This window comes from Oncorhynchus kisutch, linkage group LG1 (genome assembly GCF_002021735.2).
Source record: "Oncorhynchus kisutch isolate 150728-3 linkage group LG1, Okis_V2, whole genome shotgun sequence".
NCBI lineage: Eukaryota > Metazoa > Chordata > Actinopteri > Salmoniformes > Salmonidae > Oncorhynchus > Oncorhynchus kisutch.
The window spans coordinates 22,551,111-22,565,462 of record NC_034174.2 but is presented as its reverse complement, the minus strand read 5'-3'; the positions used below and the strand labels follow the sequence as shown (position 1 = coordinate 22,565,462).

The 14,352-nt window shown below is 43.8% G+C and overlaps 1 pseudogene; it reads right to left on the bottom strand.

Annotated features, from left to right (window-relative positions):
* Window positions 1-356: 356 nt before the first annotated feature.
* Window positions 357-11,638, bottom strand: LOC109876564 (cell death activator CIDE-3 pseudogene; annotated as a pseudogene).
* Between the last annotated feature and the right edge of the window lie 2,714 nt (window positions 11,639-14,352).

Here is a 14,352-nt window from a genome sequence, read left to right as displayed (position 1 = left end):
CATTTCCTTGGCCCCCTCAGCCCCCTACAGCTGGGTGCCATTCCCTGGCCCTCTCCCACCCCCTGGCAGGCCAAAGAAGGATGGGCTCCAGCTGGCAGGACAGGACCGGCTGGGGGACAATTAGAGGAGTGTGGGTGAGACAACCATACCTTATGCCAATTAGCGTGCCTTGAGCCAGTCAGACATGTCATCCATAATGACCTCCAACACTGTGGAGCCAGGTGGGATTGTGTGTGCATGCACACATGTCTATGTTGAATGGGGAATAAAGTCACTCAAAAAGGTTGATAATCATATGATTTATTTTTGCTTATTAATATGAATATCAGTTGAAAGTATAGTCCAGAAGCAGTCACTGCAATAGAAAAGTAGGCATTTTCTTGTGTGGTGTTGCAAGCCATATACACAAACATGTGTAACAAAGCACAAGTGACTGCAGCCAGGTATTTACATAGTGTGGGACAACATAGCATTTCCTATCCCAAAAGTCAATCTAGAGGAGTGACCTAACCAAAAGGCGTGTACCTGCAGCAGTAACCATGACATCATCAGACTGATGCAACACTGTGTACCCATTTTTTTTAGCACAGTCAATTCCCTGTTTGAATATCCATCCTTTCTGCCTTTCTCCCTTCCATGAAATGACCACTAATCTGCCATAACTGGACAAGCTATGTGGTGGAACTTTCTATTTCACGTGCACAATCAACTTAGATGGGGATTATTAGGGAGAAGGGAAGGATGCAAGTTAATAGTATTGGAATAGGTCAAACAACAGTCTTGCCCATCACAGCAGTCCAGCCCATCAGGATGCTCTGTTGTTGTTTGACCTTGCCTTCCTGTGGCAGTGGTGGCAGACCCCTGTCTGCCCGGTCACCCTCGTACAGGAGCTGCTCGATGTAGCAGGAGCAGCCCAGGAGGACGTGGCCTGTGGCCTGCATGGAGAACAGGGTCCATCTCAGAGCCTCCCTACAGGAACAGGGAAACAGATGCAAGACAGACAGATACTAATACCTGGACTGTAGATCAGTGATCAGACAGGTGAGGGGCAAACCGATAGACATAAGCATATAGTAAGGCAAATGGAGAAACACCAACAAATTAGTGGCCTCCAGAGTCAGACAGATGGGAATCACAGTGGGATTAACGGTGCAGGGATGGAACCCGCATCTCCTTGATCTCTCCTAGATTAGATAAAACTTCCATTCTCTTTCCACTGACTTTTTATAGAGAACAATACAAGCAGAAAATAAAGGAGCCTAGAAAACATTATTTGTCGATTTTGCACAATTTAAATCCTCACTGTCACAACCACTCAGCTAAAACCGAAAATCGGCAGCGCTCAGTATGGATGACATAATCCTCCAAAATTAATCTGAACATATCAATAACCTCCTCCTACGTCTAACCGCCACACCTCTGTGTACACACATAAACAGACAGTGACACACACTTACAGATCACTCACTTTCAGCATCTTCTTGGCAGCGTAGCAGCGCACGTCGTAGGAGACAGAATAGATGCCATAAAGGGTGGCCTTCACATTCAGACAGCCAAAGAAATCCTGAGGGTTGTTCTTGTACAGGTCAAAGGTTATTTTAGCCACATCTTTCCTTGCCTGGGGTTTGAGCTCATTTCGCATTCTGCGAAGAGTGTTCTGGGAGCAGAAATATTGAGATGGGGAGAGAAAGAGAAACAAAAGCAAATCAATTTCCCCCAGGAATTAAGTCTGGTCTCCAACAGCTTATTTTCGATGGGAAACTCAAATTGAGTGTGAAGGAAAACTGCATTGATAACCTCTTATACTGGCTGTCAAACTAAGATAAATGAATGCAAGACTAGTTAGATCCTACATGCACACACCCCTCCACCCAAGGGCTTCAGTCATCTGCAAAAGAACATAACGAGCATTAGAATACAGATTAATTCATTCTGAACAGTGGATGGACAACGGGAGATTAAATGGCATTATGTTAATGAGAGACGCTCAGCATGACAGGAGCCAAGTAAACACACAGGGTGATGCCATTCAGGTGGCAGCTCATCATTTAATGAATATGAAAATTACCTGCTTTGGATAAACAAACACCACTCAACTCTTGCTCAAATGGTACTTTTATTATACCCAAAATTGTAGAGGTAACTAAATGAGGGGTTTATGATTTATCATATACACTGACTAGCCAGTTTATTAGTTACACCCATCTAAACTCAGCAAAAAAAGAAACGTCCCTTTTTCAGGACCCTGTCTTTCAAAGATAATTCGTAAAAATCCAAATAACTTCACAGATCTTCATTGTAAAGTGTTTAAACACGGTTTCCCATGCTTGTTCAATGAACCATAAACAATTAATGAACATGAAACTGTGGACGGTAGGCAACTAAGGTCACAGTTATGAAAACTTAGGACACTAACGAGACCTTTCTACTGAGTCTGAAAAACACCAAAAGAAAGATGCCCAGGGTCCCTGCTCATCTGTGTGAACGTGCCTTAGGCATGCTGCAAGGAGGCATGAGGACTGCAGATGTGGCCAGGGCAATAAATTGCAATGTCCGTACTGTGAGACGCCTAACACAGCGCTACAGGGAGACAGGATGGACAGCTGATCGTCCTCGCAGTGGCAGACCACATGTAACAACACCTGCACAGAATCGGTACATCACACCTGCGGGGCAGGTACAGGATGACAACTGCCCGAGTTACACCAGGAACGCACAATCCCTCCATCAGTGCTCAGACTCTCAGGCTATTGCGGACAGAGGCTGGACTGAGGGCTTGTAGGCCTGTTATAAGGCAGGTCTCCCCCCGACATCACTGGCAACAACGTCGCCTATGGGCACAAACCCACTGTCACTGGACCAGACAGGACTGGCAAAAAGTGCTCTTCACTGACGAGTCGCAGTTTTGTCTCACCAGGGGTGATGGTCGGATTTGCGTTTATCGTCGAAGGAATGAGCATTACACCAAGGCCTTTACTCCGCAACAGGATCGATTTGGAGGTGGAGGGTCTGTCATGGTCTGGGGCGGTGTATCACAGCATCATCGGACTGAGCTTGTTGTCAATGCAGGATATCTCAACGCTGTGCGTTACAGGGAAGACATCCTCCTCCCTCATGTGGTACCCTTCCTGCAGCCTCATCCTGACATTACCCTCCAGCATGACAATGCCACCAGCCATACTGCTCGTTCTGTGCTTGATTTCCTGCAAGACAGGAATGTCAGTGTTTGCCATGGCCAACGAAGAGCCCGGATCTCAATCCCATTGAGCACGTCTGGGACCTGTTGGATCGGAGGGCTAGGGCTAGGGCCATTCCCCCCAGGAATGTCAGAGAACATGCAGGTGCCACGTGCTTCTACACCTGCATTGCTTGCTGTTTGGGGTTTTAGGCTGGGTTTCTGTACAGCACTTTGAGATATCAGCTGATGTACGAAGGGCTATATAAATAAATTTGATTTGATTTGATTTGGGTAACATCTCACAGCAAGAACTGGCAAATCTGGTGCAGTCCATGAGGAGGAAATGCACTGCAGTACTTAATGCAGCTGGTGGCCACACCAGATACCGACTGTTACTTTTGATTTTGACACCCCCGGGATTCGTCAGACCAGGCAATGTTTTTCCACTCCTCAATTGTACAGTGTTGATGATTGCATGCCTACTTAAGCCACTTCTTATTGTTTTTAGCTGACGGGAATGGAACCCGGTGTTTATCTACTGCAATAGCCCATCCATGACAAGGATCTTCGCCGTTATTTGTCTGTTTGTGGCCCGCCTGTTAGCTTGCACAATTCGTGACATTTTCCTTCGACCTCTCATCAAAGAGCGGTTTTGCCCACAGGACTGCGCTGACTGGATGTTTTTAGATTGTCTCGCCATTTTTGGTAAACCCTAGAAACTGTCGTGTGTGAAAAGCCCAGGAGGGTGACCGTTTCTGAGACACTGGATCCGGCGCGCCTGGCACCGACAAAACATACCAAGCTCAAGTCGCATAGGTTACTAGTTTCGCGCATTCTAACATTCAATCTAACAGTAACAATGCCTTGGTGCCTGTCTGCATGCTTTATACAGCAAGTCATGGCCACGAGACTCACTGTCTGCAGGAGCAATCCATTTTCGTGAACGGGGTGGTGTACCTAATAAACTGACGGGTGAGTATGTCAGACAATTTCCCTCAACTCTTCGCCCAGAATAAGAATGCTTTTGCATTTATCTGAACGGAATACTTTCTGATATGCAATATGGGAGTAGATTCTCTCTTTTGTTCCATCTTATCTAAACGACTGGTTATACAACTGCATCTTCATCTGAGAACACATCAGCATTGATAGGTCTTACTGAAATATGTCTGGATGATAATGCTTATGCTGCGGCTGCTATGCACATAGTACTGGCAGATTTTCCATGCCGTGGCAGGATCGGACTGCGACGTCGGGAAATTCTAAAGGTGGAGTGTGTTTTTTCATAAATAACAACTGGTGTGCTGCTTCAAGTGTGAAGATAATCTGATCTAGAATACCTCATGGTAAACTGCAGACCCTTTTCTCTACCAAGACAGTTCTCATCACGTCTGCCTACATCCCTCCACATGCCAAGACCACTCTGTAGCTCAACGAACTGTATGGGGCCATAAACAAACAACAAACTGCTCACCCAGATGCAGCATTTCTGGTGGGTGGAGACTAACGCGGGGAGACTTAAAATTGTCCTACAGTGCATTTGGAAAGTATTCAGACCCATTTACTTTTTCAACATTTTGTTACGTTACAGCCTTATTCGGAGATATTTTTTCCTCAGCAATCTACACATAATACCCCATAATGCCAAAGCAAAAACAGGTGAAAAATAAACAGAAATACCTTATTTACATAAGTATTCAGACCTCTCTGACCAACAGGCTCAGAGAATCATGGTTCTCACCCTCTTCCATAGACTTGCACATAGACTTGCACAGTAATTATGATGACTTCCGGAGGACATCCTCCATCCTATCAGAGCTCTTGCAGCATGAACTGACATGTTGTCCACTCAATCAAAGGATCAGAGAATGAATCTAGTACTGAAAGCATAAGCAGTAGTTGAGTCTAAGAGAGTGAAAAACAGTTGGGACAGTTTTGAACAAATTTATTCAAAAATGAAGGAGAAGCAGCAGAGAGAGAGAGAGAGAGAGAGTGAGCTAGTTATATTTTTCTCACGTTCACAGCTAACTAACTAATGCAGCTTGCTAATTTAGCCTACTCAAAACACCCAGCTCAAACAAAGAGGAATGCCATTTATGTTAGCTAGCTGGCTACAGCTATCACAGGAACTCAAGGTAAGCTTTTGGTTTTATGAATTTATTGCCACCGGGTGTAACTACTAAACTGCACTGCATAATTGTAGCAGTTTACTAGCGCCTTAGTTCTAGTAGCAATGTTGACTATGACGTTAGGCCATATGGTGAAATTGACAACAATGTAGGCTGTGTGTAGTGGTTAGTGGTTATGGTATGAAGGATTGACTTGGAAAGGATTTTTTTCTCGTCTGGTCACAGACAGCTGTTGTGTTGTGCACTGAAGTCCATAATCGAAGGGAAAAGGTAAGTGGAGGAGAGTGCATAGATGTGAGAAGGAATTATATAATGAGCAAAGTGATGATGCTGTTTATATGTGGCTGCTATGAAAGTGAACTGTATGTGTGATTGATTCATTATTTTTCAGTTGAAAATAGTTTCTTAAACGGAAACAAAAGGAACAAAAACAGGGATAAACCTACTTAAATGTGTCCAATAGAAACTCTGGTCTGCAACTGTTAGGACTAATGTCTACACCCTAGATCAGCTAGACGCAGGCAAGATTGTATTGAAAGTGTCACTGTTTGTCATCTTGATTACTCCAATTTGTCTCTCAACCTGTGCTCATGTCTCCATCCTAACAATGGGAGTTTTGGTACCAAGGGCGGGGAAGCAGGTGACAAGTTTAACTCTGCATATTATGCCCATCGAAACACATAGGGCTCATTCTGGACAGATTCTCTATGTTATGAACTTTAAATTCGTAGGGTATGTTGTAGCAACCTCATGATGGGTATTTACATAGGGAACATTTGAGTATGTAATAGGCTAAACCTGTCAATGTTACATTGAGCTGGGTGAATGGAATATAAATGACAGTCATCCAATATGCTGTAATATAAATAAGGCCATATAATAAAAAATGTCCTATCTAATCTCAAAATGGTGCCAACCGCCACAGATATACACACACTACAAACCGCCATCAATAAAAGACAATACTGTGGAATCATCTTCATCGACCTGGCCAAGGCTTTCGACTCTGTCAATCATTGCATTCTTACCGGCAAACTCAACAGCCTTGGTTTCTCAATTGACCGCCTCGCCTGGTTCACCAACTACTTCTCAGAGTTCAGTGTGTCAAATCGGAGGGCCTGTTGTCCGGACCTCTGGCAGTCTCTATGGGGGTGCCGCAGGTTTCAATTCATGGGCCGACTCTCTGTACATATCAATGAGGTCGCTCTTGCTGCTGGTGATTCTCTGATCCCCCTCTACGCAGACGACACCATTCTGTATAGTACTGGCCCTTCTTTGGACACTGTGTTAACAACTCTCCAGGCGAGCTTCAATGCCATACAACACTCCTTCCATGGCCTCGAATTGGTCTTAAATGCTAGTAAAACTAAATGCATGCTTTTCAACCAATCGCTGCCCGCACCCGCCCGCCCGACTAGCATCACTACTCTCGAAGGTTCTGACTTAGAATATGTGGACAAAAACAAATACCTAGGTGTCTGGTTAGACTGTTAACTCTCCTTCCAGATCCAATTCAAAATTAAATCTAGAATCCGCTTCCTATTTCGCAATAAAGCATCCTTCACTCACGCTGCTAAACATACCCTTGTAAAACTGACCATCCTACCGATCCTTGACTTCGGCGATGTAATTTACAAAATAGCCTCCAACACTCTACTCAGCAAATTGGATGGAGTCTATCACAGTGCCATCCGTTTTGTCACCAAAGCCCCATATACTACCCACCACTGCGACCTGTATGCTCTCATTGGCTGGCCCTCGCTTCATATTCGTCACCAAACCCACTGGCTCCAGGTCATCTATAAGTCTTTGCTAGGTAAAGCCCCACCTTATCTCAGCTCACTGGTCACCATAACAACACCCACCAGATGCACACGCTCCAGCAGGTATATTTCACTGGTCACCCCCAAAGCCAACTCCACCTTCGGCCGCCTTTCCTTCAAGTTCTCTGCTGCCAATGACTGGAACAAATTGCAAAAATCACTGAAGCTGGAGACTCATATCTCCCTCACTAACTTTAAGCATCAGCTGTCAGAGCAGCTTACCGATCATTGCACCTGTACATAACCCATCTGTAAAATGCCCACCCAACTACCTCATCCCTATATTGTTATTTATTTTTGCACCCCAGTATCTCTACATGCTCATCATCATCTGCACATTTATCACTCCAGTGTAAATGCTAAATTGTAATTATTTCGCCAATATGGCCTATTTATTGCCTTATCTTACGACATTTGCACACACTGTATATAGATTTTTCTATTGTGTTATTGACTGTACGTTTGTTTATCCCATGTGTAACTCTGTGTTGTTTGTGTCGCACTACTTTGCTTTATCTTGGCCAGGTCGCAGTTGTAAATGAGAACTTGTTCTCAACTGGCCTACCTGGTTAAATAAAGGTGAAAAAAAAAAAAAAAACATTGACACTCCCACACACATTCACTACAGACGCACGAGCATACTGACAAAATATTACACACACACACTTTTATTTTCTGCCGCTACTCTGTTCTTTATTTGACTACTATTATTCATCCTGATGCCTAGTCACTTTACCTTGCCTTCATATACACATCTACCTCAGATACCTTGTACCTCTACCCATTGACCTGGTATTAGTACTCCCTGTATAGATCTCCATTCTTGGGTATTTTATTTTATTCCTTTATTCCTCCGTCACTTCATTTTTAAACTTTGCATCGTTGGGAAGGGCTTGTAAGCAAGCATTTCACAGTAATGTCTACACCAGTTGTATTCGGTGAATGTGACAAATAAAATGTGATGATAATACACAGAAGTGAGGCCTCTTCTCCATTCTACCTGGGTGACCCAGTGTAATGGCACCACCTAGTGGACTCTGTGAAGAAGGCTAAGAGGTTATATATACTGTACAGTGTCTTTGGAAAGTATTCAGACCTTCACTTTTTCACATTTTCTTAGGTTACAGCCTTATTCTAATAATTTATTAAATTGTTCTCTTCCCTCAATAATCTACACACAATGTAGAAAATAGTAAAAATAAAGAAAAACCCTGGAATGAGTAGGTGTGTCCAAACATTTGACTGGTACTGTATACACACACAGTGCCATCAGAAAGTATTCAGACCCCTTGACTTTTCCACATTGTTACGTTACAGCCTCATGCTAAATAAAATAAAAAATATAAAAAATTCTTAGCAATCTACACACAATACCCCATCATGACAAAGCTAAATGGGATTTTTAGACATTTTAGCAAACGTATTAAACATAACAGAAATACCTTATTTACATAAGTATTCAGAACCTTTGCTATGAGAATCAAAATTGAGCTTAGGTGCATCCTGTTTCCATTGATCACACTGATGTTTCTACAACTTGATTGGATTCCACCTATGGTAAATTCAATTGATTGGACATGATTTGGAAAGGAACACACGTCTATATAAGGTCCCACAGTTGACAGTGCATGTCAGAGCAAAATCCAAGCCATGAGGTCAAAGGAATTGTCCGTAGAGCTCCGAGACAGGATTGTGGGAGACTAGTCTGCATCGAGGCAAAGTTGAACGGAGCACAGAGAGATCCTTGATGAAAACCTGCTCCAGAGCACTCAGGACCTCAGACTGGGACGAAGGTTCACCTTCCAACAGGACAACAACCCTAAGCACACACCCAAGACAATGCAGGAGTAGCTTCAGGACAAGTCTCTGAATGTCCTTGAGTGTCCCAGCCAGAGCCCAGACTTGAACATCTCTGGAGAGACCTGAAGAGCTGTGCAGCGACGCTCCCCATCCAACCTGACAGAGCTTGAGGATCTGCAGAGAATGGGAGAAATTCCCCAAATGCAGGTGTTATTTATTTTTTATACATCTTTTACATTTGCAAACATTTCTACAAACGTGTTTTTGCTTTGTCATTATGGGGTATTGTGTGTAGATCGAGGAAAAAAAGTATTTAATTTTAGAATAAGGCTGTAACGTAACAAAATAAGCTATTTGTCAGATGCCTCTGGACGTTCAAGGCCATCTTACATCAAATCTAGTACTGTACATAAAAACTATTTCATTTAGGCCTATTATTTACCCCCCACCCCCCCAAAAAGCGTTAAAAAACAAACAAACATTGAACTTCAATCAATTTCAAAATAATGGGTGGTTCTGGCATGTGTCACTTCGCACAGATACCATATGCAGTAAACAGTAGCTATCGCTGTGTAGGCTAGGCTATGCAGTGTAGGCTACTCACCATTAACTAGCCAAGACTCAATAGCCAAAAATAAGTCCAATTGCCATTTTCAAGAGACTGTGCATAAAAGAGGATGTTAGCATGTTTGCCAAGTTAAATGATATCAGTGATTTTCACTGATTGCATTGATCTAATGGAGGGCCTTAAAGACAGTTTCAATACATGCAGAGACAAATACAGCGTTGTAGTGCTGATCATTTTTTCAACACGTTTTGAAATCATGAAACATGCTTCTCCACTTCAACTCGTACTCTCTTCCTCACTCCGCTGAAACATAACCATCAGTCTATTACCAGTGTCATCATATAGCCTAGCCTCAAGATTTGAGTCCATGTTATTTTTAATAAGAGGTAGGCCTACAAGGAGAAAATCAGACCTCTCTGCATGAAACAATATTTCCAGTCAATGTAAATTTCCTATCACACTTGATCTCCCGCGACCGACTGGGAATTGCACCCCCCTTGCATTTTGACTCAAAGTGATCTCGACTAAGTAAAGGTTGGTGACCACTGTTCTAGTCTATATAGGCTATGGCTGCCTATTGTGATTATTACTGATATAGCAGGGCATTATGTTCTAGTCCCATAGTCTATTAACTATAGGCCTATGGTTTATTATGTGTAGGTCTATGTGAGTCGCATGTTAACTGCAAGAGTCATTGATTTACAAGACTATTTGGTCTGTAATGTGAAATCACGTTAGATGGTTTGTTGTGTGCAATCGACTACATTAGTGTATAGGGTAGGTTTTTATGATAATTGAATGAATATTTTGAGTGCTCAAATTTTTGCCACACCAACATTTTTGCTGGCCCTGCCATCAGCGGATTTCTGCCTACACCACTGGCACGTACTGCAGCATACAAGCCTATGAGTTCTCTGCCAGTTCTCTGCTTCCATTCGAAAGTCTCTGACTCACCCATCCTTTCAGTCCTCCATTCTTTTAACCATCTGAGTCACATTGTTCCGTGGCTTAAATTTATGATGAAGAGGTAGTAACCTGACTCTTTCCTTCTCCTCCCTTACTGTCCATCACTCCACTCTTGCTCCATGGGAGGTTTCTGTCCTCCCTGAGCTCGCCTTAGGACACCTGCGTTACCGTTTGACAGGTGTACCACCCCAGTCAAACTCCCTACCTACCACTCTTCTCTCTTATTAAATGTGTACTCGTTCTCAAGCACCCTCTTCCTTCTCTTTCATCCCTTCCACATTTCTTCCTTTGTTCTCCTTACCTTGTTGAGTAGGTCTCGTAGCCCGTTAGCCATGATTCCCTTTCAACGTTGCGGTCAGCGCTGGTGACCCGGAAGGGCTTAGGACGACGAGACCTGACAGGACATGGCTCTCTCGGGATATGTTGTCGGAATCGGTCCAGCCACAGGGCTTCTCCATGCATCGTGACGACAGAGATAAACACCTCTCAGCGAAAAGGAAGGGCGGGTGTGTATGCTTTACGATTAACAACTCATGGTGTGATCATAACAACACCCAGGAACTCAAGTCCTTCTGCTCACCCGACCTAGAATTCCTCACAATCAAATGCCGGCCATTCTACCAACAAAGAGAATTCTCGTCAGCTGTGTACATCCCCCCCTCAAGCAAACACCAAGTACTTCACTCAACTTTATGTAAACTGGAAACTATATACCCCGAGGCTGCATTTATTGTAGCTGGGCATTTTAACAAAGCAAATTTGAGCTCAATGTTACCTCAATGTTATCATCATATTGATTTAGCGACACGTATTGGCTAATACTCTCGACCACTGCTACTCTAACTTCCGCGATGTATGCAAAGCCCTCCCCCGCCCTCCCTTCGGCAAATCCGAACACAACGCTCATGCCGGCTTATAGGCAGAAACTCAAACAGGATGTACCAGTGACGAGAACCATTCAACGCTGGACTGACAAATCAGAAGCCACACTCCAAGATTGTTTTGATCACGCGGACTGGAATATGTTCCAGAGAATGATATTGATCTATACGCTGACTCGGTGAGTGAGTTTATAAATAAGTGCATTGGAGATGTTGTAACCACTGTGACTATTAAAACCTACCCTAACCAGAAACTGTGTATGGATGTCAGCATTCGCAAAAAAACTGAAATCGGGATCCTCCGCATTTAACCATGGGAAGAGATCTGGCATTATGGCTGAATATAAACAGTCTACTTATTCCCTCCACAAGGCAATCAAACAAGCGAAATGCCGGTACAGGGACAAGGTGGAGTCGCAATTCAACGGCTCAGACATGAGAACGATGTGGCAGGGTCTAAAGGAAATCCCGGACTACAAAAACAGCCACATCATGGATGCCGACGTTACGCTTTCAGACAAACTAAACACCTTCTTTGCCCACTTTGAGGATAATACAGTGCCACCGTCGCGGCTCGCTAACAAAGTCTGCGGCCCCCCCTCTTCTTCTCAGTGGCTGACGTGAGTAAAACATTTAAACATGTTAACCCTCGCAAGGCTGCTGGCCCAGACGTCATCCTTAGCCGCCTCATCAGAGCATGTGCAGACCAGCTGGCTGGTGTGTTTACGGACATATTTAAAACGCTCCCTATCACAGTCTGTTGTCCTCAGATGCTTCAAGATGGCTACCATTGTTCCTGTACCCAAGAAGGCAAAGATACCTGAACTAAATGACTACCGCCCTGTAGCCCTCACTTCCATCACCATGGTGCTTTGAGGAGGCTAGTCAAAGATCATATCACCGTCACCTTACCGGCCACCCTAGACCCACTTCAGTTTGCATACCACCCCAACAGGTCCACAGATGATGCAATCGCCATCGCACTGCTCACTGCCCTATCCCATCTGCGGCATCAGGCACTTACTTGGAGAGAAAAGCAGAGGACAGGAGACTGAGGGACTTCATGGCATTATCCATCCTTTGGATCCACTGCTACCAGGATCCACCGCTAACAGCACCTGGGGATGAACAGGGAACAATTCACCAATGTAGTCTTTACACTGCAGTTACAACAACATCAGCAGCAGTGAAGGCTACCATCACACTGACTGAACACAATACTGGGGATCTTTTTACAAATATTTAAAACATTTGTATGAGAGAAACATGACTGACAAAGACAAGCAAACCATAATTACAGCTCCAATCAGCAATATTTCTGGATAGAAAAGGCAACCCTTGACAGCCCACTAACAGACAGAATACTTCTTGTCACATTCAATAGACACTTGAAATATCAGTATCCTAATGTCTCCGACCACAGACAACACTTCATTATAATAGTCTCGTGACTGTCTGTCCAAAAGGAATACATTTTTACAAAAATAATGTATGGTAATTATTCACTATATACACACAATTAAATAAAAATGGTGCTATTGAAAGCCATTTAACATTCATACATTCACAGCTATAAAGTTCTGTCATTAAATCTCCTGTCTACAGTCGTGGCCAAAAGTTTTGAGAATTACACAAATATTAATTTTCACAAAGTCTGCTGCCTCAGTTTGTATGATGGCAATTTGCATATACTCCAGAATGTTATGAAGAGTGATCAGATGAAGTCCCTCTTTGCCTTGAAAATGAACTGAACCCCGAAAAAACATTTCCACTGCATTTCAGCCCTGCCACAAAAGGACCAGCTGACATCATGTCACTGATTCTCTCATTAACACAAGGCTGGAGATCACTCTGTCATGTTGATTGAGTTCAAATAACAGACTGGAAGCTTCAAAAGGAGGGTGGTGCTTGGAATCATTGTTCTTCCTCTGTCAACCATGGTTACCTGCAAGGAAACATGTGCCATCACCATTGCTTTGCACAAAAAAAGGCTTCACATATTGCTGGAGTAAGATTGCACCTAAATCAACCATTTATCAGATCATCAAGAACTTCAAGGAGAGCTGTTCAATTGTTGTGAAGAAGGCTTCAGGGCGCCTAAGAAAGTCCAGCAAGCACCAGGACCGTCTCTTAAAGTTGATTCAGCTGCGGGATCGGGGCACCAACAGTACAGAGCTTGCTCAGGAATGGCAGCAGGCAGGTGTGAGAGTGAGGCGAAGACTTTTGGAGGATGGCCTGGTGTCAAGAAGGGCAGCAAAGAAGCCACTTCTCTCCAGGAAAAACATCAGGGACAGACTGATATTCTGCAAAAGGTACAGGGATTGGACTGCTGAGGACTGGGAAAAAGTCATTTTCTCTGATGAATCCCCTTTACGATTGTTTGGGGCATCCGGAAAAAAGCTTGTCCCGAGAAGACAAGGTGAGCACTACCATCAGTCCTGTGTCATGCCAACAGTAAAGCATCCTGAGACCATTCATGTGTGGGGTTGCTTCTCAGCCAAGGGAGTGGGCTCACTCACAATTTTGCCTAAGAACACAGCCATGAATAAAGAATGGTACTAACACATCCTCCGAGAGCAATTTCTCCCAACTATCCAGGAACAGTTTGGTGACAAACAATGCCTTTTCCAGCATGATGGCGCACCTTGCCATAAGGCAAGTGATAACTAAGTGGCTCGGGGAACAAAACACCAATATTTTGGGTCCATGGTCAGGAAACTCCCCAGACCTTAACCCCATTGAGAACTTGTGGTCAATCCTCAAAGAGGCGGGTGGACAAACAAAACCCCACAAATTCTGACAAACTCCAAGCATTGATTAAGCAAGAATGGGCTGCCATCTGTCAGGATGTGGCCCAGAAGTTAATTGACAGCGTGTCAGGGCGGATTGCAGAGGTCTTGAAAAAGAAGGCTCAACACTGCAAATATTGACTCTTTGCATCAACTTCATGTAATTGTCAATAAAAGCCTTTGACACTTATGAAACGCTTGTAATTATACCTCAGTAT